This window comes from Bos taurus, chromosome 16 (genome assembly GCF_002263795.3).
Source record: "Bos taurus isolate L1 Dominette 01449 registration number 42190680 breed Hereford chromosome 16, ARS-UCD2.0, whole genome shotgun sequence".
NCBI classification, from domain to species: Eukaryota; Metazoa; Chordata; class Mammalia; order Artiodactyla; family Bovidae; genus Bos; species Bos taurus.
The window spans coordinates 33,287,463-33,293,706 of NC_037343.1; positions in this window are offsets into that span (position 1 = coordinate 33,287,463).

Consider the following 6,244-nt stretch of genomic DNA (forward strand, 5'->3'; position numbering starts at 1 on the left):
CAATGAATATTCAGGACTGATTTCCTTTAGGATTGACTGGTTTGATGTTCTTGCAGTCCAAGGGACTCTCAAGAGTCTTCTCCAACACCACAGGTCAAAAGTATCAATTGAGAGCATTTTACCCTTACACATTTTATTCAATAACTTAAAGAGGTAGGAAAATGAGGACATTTCTTCTTGTTTTCTTTTGAAAAGCAAAAAACCCTGTTTCATAGAAGATCACTACTCAGAAATCTTCTCACTTTGAATTGGATGCAGTTGTATCACATGCTCATGTTTAACCAGTCACTGGCAAACAGAAATAAGACCACCAGGAATGGGTCGGTACCTCTTCCCTGAATACAAGGACAATGGAGAATAAAGTAGACACACAACTGTGGTTGTTACATCACTCAAAATACTTCCAGGCTAAGACTCTGTGAGAGCCCCATCAATTATATTGCCCGTGCTAGGTAATAAATGTCTAGCATAGTGTCTACATATAGCAGTGGGGTGGGAAGGTGTGAGCTTGGAGTTTTTACCCGCAAATTGCCATTAGAAAAATTCATTTCATTCGTCTCTTTTAGGTTTCTGTCTCATTTGGCCAGATATGTGTTGTCACTGTTTTTTTAAGTAATGACTTAATTGTTTTCATCAAAATGATATATGCTCATTACCTTTTCAAATGAGCAATACAGAAAAGTACAAAGAAAAAAAAGCAATAAATCATCCCAAAACCCACTGCCCAGAACTAACCACTGTTAACATTTGTTGATTGTAATTGAACACATCACTATGAATGTGAGATGGATTTGGAAATGGAGAGCTAGATAGAAATAATTGAATGAGGCTACATTTTACTTATTCTCTTAATAATTAAAAGTATTAAATTTAATTTTACTTGATTTTAATCAGCAAGAAAAATAACTTGAAGTGAACCTTCTGAATTTTAGACAAGTATTTCTTGACCATAAGAGACATTATTTCCTAAAATATCTACGATTTTTTAAAAAAAGAGAATAAAATGTTTAAGAAGCTAGACTATTTTAATTTTTAAAATACAGGTTTTTGCTAATAAAGATTGATAGATGGAATAATTAACCTCCTCGCATCTCTATTATTGAATTTCTGTTGGTGGTGATATTATTTTCATTTTGTCAAGTTTTGTGATGTCTTCACTCTGCTCAGTAACCATGATTCTGGGGCCAGATGTTTGAACAGGTCTCCCCTTCTTCCTTCAGGACTTTGTGAAGCAAAGTGCCTTCAGGCAGTGCCTCCCACCCACCAGTTGAGCACACAGCCACCTCACTTATGTCCAGCTACAAACTGTCATTCTTTCCTCTGAGATTTTCTATACTACTCCTTTCTCCCTGACTAGCCAAGTCCTATCTATTCTTCAAAGACTGTTTTAACTTCCACATCCCTAATATTTCACGATTTAATTTTTACCTTTTCTCTGAAGCCCTTGTAAATTTCTTGTCCGTACCATTCATTTTATTGTGCATTCTTCTGCTTATTTTGATATCTATGTATCATTTCCTCGGGTAAATAATAAGCTCCTTGCGGGCAGGGACCAAATCTAATGTCGCATTTTTTGACCAGCAGGGTGCTGAGCTCTCAATATATACTATATAGATAACTATTCAGTTGAAAGAGCCACATACAGAGTAACACAAAAGCAACAGACTCTGGTATAAAAAGACTCAAAAAGTACAGATATACTCCTGCTTGCTGATTACAGAAAAGCAATGGCTGCCAAGCTCCCAACACCCTTTGGTAGAACACACAGAAGTGTTATTTCCTGGCCTCTTGAACGACAATGATCTGTCACAGGAAATTATAAGTTGATTGAATTATTGTGAAGAAATTCAGAGATTATAATGCTGAAAGTTCTTGGTCAACGGAAGGATGGTATTTTCAATCTAGGAAAATCCATATTTATTCACTAACTTGACAAGTATTATTGAACAATTACTAGGTGCTAGATTCTGACATTGTTGAATTTGATATATATGTGCTAGAGTTGGAGTTGTTGAACCCGATATATATATATATATGTATATGTATGTATGTACACACATGGTCTCTGTCTGCAAGGAGAATAAAGGAGTGAAAAAGACAGACATTTAACAAACAAAAACAACATGGTGGATAATTCAAAAGAATTGCAAATGCTGACTGAGGGTGGGACCTAAGGGATCCAAAAGGCTTCCCAGAAGAGAGGCTTCAAAACCAAGAACTCAAGAGGGAGTGCTGCTGCTGCTGCTGCTAAGTCGCTTCAGTCGTGGCCAACTCTGTGTGACCCCATAGACAACAGCCCAACTGGCTCTCCTGTCCCTGGGATTCTCCAGGCAAGAATACTGGAGTGAGTTGCCATTTCCTTCTCCAATGCAGGAAAGTGAAAAGTGAAAGTGACGTCGCTCAGTCGTGTCCGACTCTTAGCCACCCCATGGATTGTAGCCTACCAGGCTCCTCCGTCCATGGGATTTGCCAGGCAAGAATATTGGAGTGGGGTGCCATTGCCTTCTCCTAGAGGGAGTGCAAGTGCCCTTAATTTAATTAGAAAACGCTCCACCTGGAAGTTTAGATTTAAGGACATCTTTGCATGCAGGTGTGGCATTAAATGTTAATACAGACAGAAGGACTGACTTCTTGAAACCTTAAGCAATGAATTAAGGATAAGGAAATGAAAATAACCAGAGGTGACATGTGTTGTTTTAGTATCTGTCAGAAAACTTGAAGTTTTAATTATGAAGCAGAAAATCAACCTCGAATATCTCCTTAGTTGAGAACACTATTAAATCCTTTCATTCTTTTATTTCAACACTCTATATCATTGGCTACCTACAAGGCTTAGAGGGTCAGTTGCTTATAATTTAGTTCTATACAATAACTTTTCCCCAGAAGCATCTTGAAAGGTTTTTCTATGACCGCTAGTGTAGGAAAAGCCTTTATGAATACATTTTAAGTGTTGTAGATACACAATAAATTTATTTACTTAAACAACAAACATGCACATATTAGTCTATTTTTTAAAATAAGAATTTACCTATTATCTAAGTTTATAAAGGGAGATGGGAGGGAAGTTCAAAAGGGAGGGGATATATGTATACCTATGGCTGATTCAGGTTGAGGTTTGACAGAATACAAAATTCTGTAAAGCAATAAAAAATAAATAAAAAAGCAAAAATAAATAAATAAATAAAATATTTCAATAAAAAAATAAATTAAAAAAAGATACTTTGTATATACTTCGTATAGGTGCTTCACAAGCCCATAAAAACAGGTATCTCTCATTATGCTAACTAGATACATTCCAGCCCTGTGTGCCTGTTGTTGTTGCTGTGTTACTGCTGTTGCTGTTGCTGTTGGAGTGGGGCCCTGAATCAAGTACTATGTGTTTTTCCCCCACTGATTTCTACTAGGGTAATAAAAATATCAGACTAAAGGAACAAATAGAAATTAAAGCTTTCCACAGAGTTGTTACAGAAACAAATGGTTTAGCTACACATCACTACCAAATAAGGTCTTTCTCACCTCTGCTCTACTTACACATGCTATTACATCAGCTTCAAACCATAATCTGCCCACCCCCACCCCCACCCCGAAGTCACTGCTTTAAATGAGATGGAAGGCTCAGCTGACTGGCACAGAGTCAGCTACTGCACTTGCTAAATACAGCTTCCCTGCCCACCCCACCTTCAGAAATTCTAAATCAGTAGGGAAGGGAATATGAATTTTTAGTCACCCCTTCCCAAGGCATTCCAAAGTAGACAAATTGGGGAACCACCCCAACACCCTAAAGCAGGATCTCCATCACATTACTCTTCCCAGTCATAACATAAGACTCAGAATATTGTAATCCCTCATATATGTTTGTGAAATAAATCAAACCTACCAATCAGGAAAACTGGTTCACTATCTGTGAAGATGAAAGGCTGAAACGGGTTGGGTCCTTGGGGCACGCAGGTATCTGCTGGGAGTCTACATGTTCCTCATCACAGATGGCCTTGCATTCCTGCCCCGCAGCCTCACAGGAATGGCCCTTATTCTAGAAGCCCTGGCTTTGGGCTCAATTCCCAGGTTGATCTTATCTCCTTTTGACTAGGAGTGGGGTTGCAATACTAAAACTTTGCCAAAAATGCCCGAAATGGCAGACTTGAGATTCCAGGTCCTGAAACGTATCACATTTGAATGAAAGAGAAACACGTGTAATTTGGGTGGAGATTCTTAGTAAATTTTGATAGTGTTCTACCAATAAATTTATCTCCTGTTTTCCACAAACACCATAATACAGTTGTCATTTTCTGAGAATTCACTGTTAAATGAGACTTGTATGGACAGTTAGGTACTAACAATCTTCTGAAATCCAATAACAGGAAAGCAAAGGGGCTGCCTGAAGAAAGAAGAAATCAGAGAGAGAGATGACGGCGTAAACAAGAGCATTACTCTATCCCAGAACGAAACGGCGTTTCGGTGGGCAGAAGGGCAGCGTCTGCTGCGAGATTGTCTGTGAGGGGACAGTGTCCCTTTCGAAAAAAATAATAAATGTAAAAGCACCCCGAGGACGTAGCTGTTCAAGAATGCCCGCATCGTGATTCTTTATTTAACACTGCAGGGTTTAAGCTGGGCTGCGTACGCGCTCACAATATAAACAGGAAGGATTAGAGTGACCCCGCGTCCCGAAGGACTGCAGCAGTCCGGGAAAAGGCTCTGGTTACCTCGCGTCCCTAGCAGCCTGCCCCTGGATGACAAACGTCCCGGATGCGGGCGTTCTTTTGTGGTTCATGGGAAAGCACGGCTAATCCGAGCGGCCCCGCGCGCTCGCACAGCGCCCATTCAGAGCCGCTCACAAAGCGCCCGAGCCCGCTCCGCGCCGCCGCCCCCGCGCCCCCGCGCCCCCACGCGGAAGGGGGAGGCCCGGGAAAGCACTGCAGGAAAGGGCTGCCTCTCCACGTCCTCCGCAGTGAGGCTTCGGCGGAAAGAGAAGACTTGATCACGCTGGTCTTTTTCCTCGTTCCATCTGGGATTTACCCCCACTTTTTAAACCCCCCACCCTCTGTTCCCCTCTGCTTTTCCATCCTCTTGGTTCACTGAGCACTTTCAAAGCTCCAGGCTCTTAGAGCCCTACAGGAAGTGACTGATCTAACAATCATAATCGTCAAACACCATTTCGAGGCCGGTCTGTTTTACCGATGAGGAAACTGAGGCACAGGGTAACCCTTGGGGGCGCTGCACGCGAAGTCAAATTTCCAGTGTACATGTTCTTCATCACTTAAGTTACACGCTGCGGCGGCTGTCACTAGCGCAGAACTTTCTGTAACCTGCAACTGAGAGTCACCTTGACATAAACACATCTATGTTTTCATATCAACTGTCTCATTTGGAGAGAGCGAGGAGTTCACACGCCAGTCAAGTGGAGAAGATGAGGTGGGAGAAGCAGGAAAAACGGCTCGCAGTTTTTCACGAGCACAGCGCAGCCGTGATGGGAGCTCCCTGGTTTCTGTAAGGGCTCAGGTTCAATGAAAGCGTCCACTTCCAGCTGCTCCAGTTTCCCCACTAAAGGGGATGGGAAAAGTCTGTCCCTCTAGGAAAGGGGCTTAAAAACCAAGCTATAAAAACATGAACCCTCTGTCCCAGCCATGTTCAGTGAGATGGATGAAAGGAGGGTAGTCTACAGAGCTTTCTTGTTTGCTGACAAGTGATCTGTCATTCTGGAAAATGCCCGAGATAGTTAGCTATGTTCCTGGGAATCACTGAATAATTCAGAAAACAAAAAGGCGGTGAACCAAGTTTACAAAGTCCAAGCAGATTTGTTAAGGTTTGGGGACATATTAATCAGAAAATTGTGCCGCATGGGTGGGGAGAAAGTTTCAACTTCACTAGTGATAAGAGAAATGAAATTAAACAGCAAAGAGATACTGAATTTTAACCTGCCCCTCCTTCCAAAAAATAACTAATGAGATAGAATGTACCATCTTATGTACTGTGGGAGAGAAAATTGGAGTAAGCTTTAAGAGATAATGTGGAAACACTTAGCAGAAGCCTTTAAATGTATGTATTTTTGATCTAGCAGTTCTAGTAACAGAGTTTTATCCTAAGGTAATAAATTTAAATATGCCAAATAATTTTAATAGAGGAAGACTCAATACAGCACTCTTCAAAATACTGAAAGAATGGAAACAGATTTAGATGTCCATTAGTACAGTACTGTTTAAATATGTTGCATAATCCATACAAAGGAAAACTGCTTATGATGTATTGC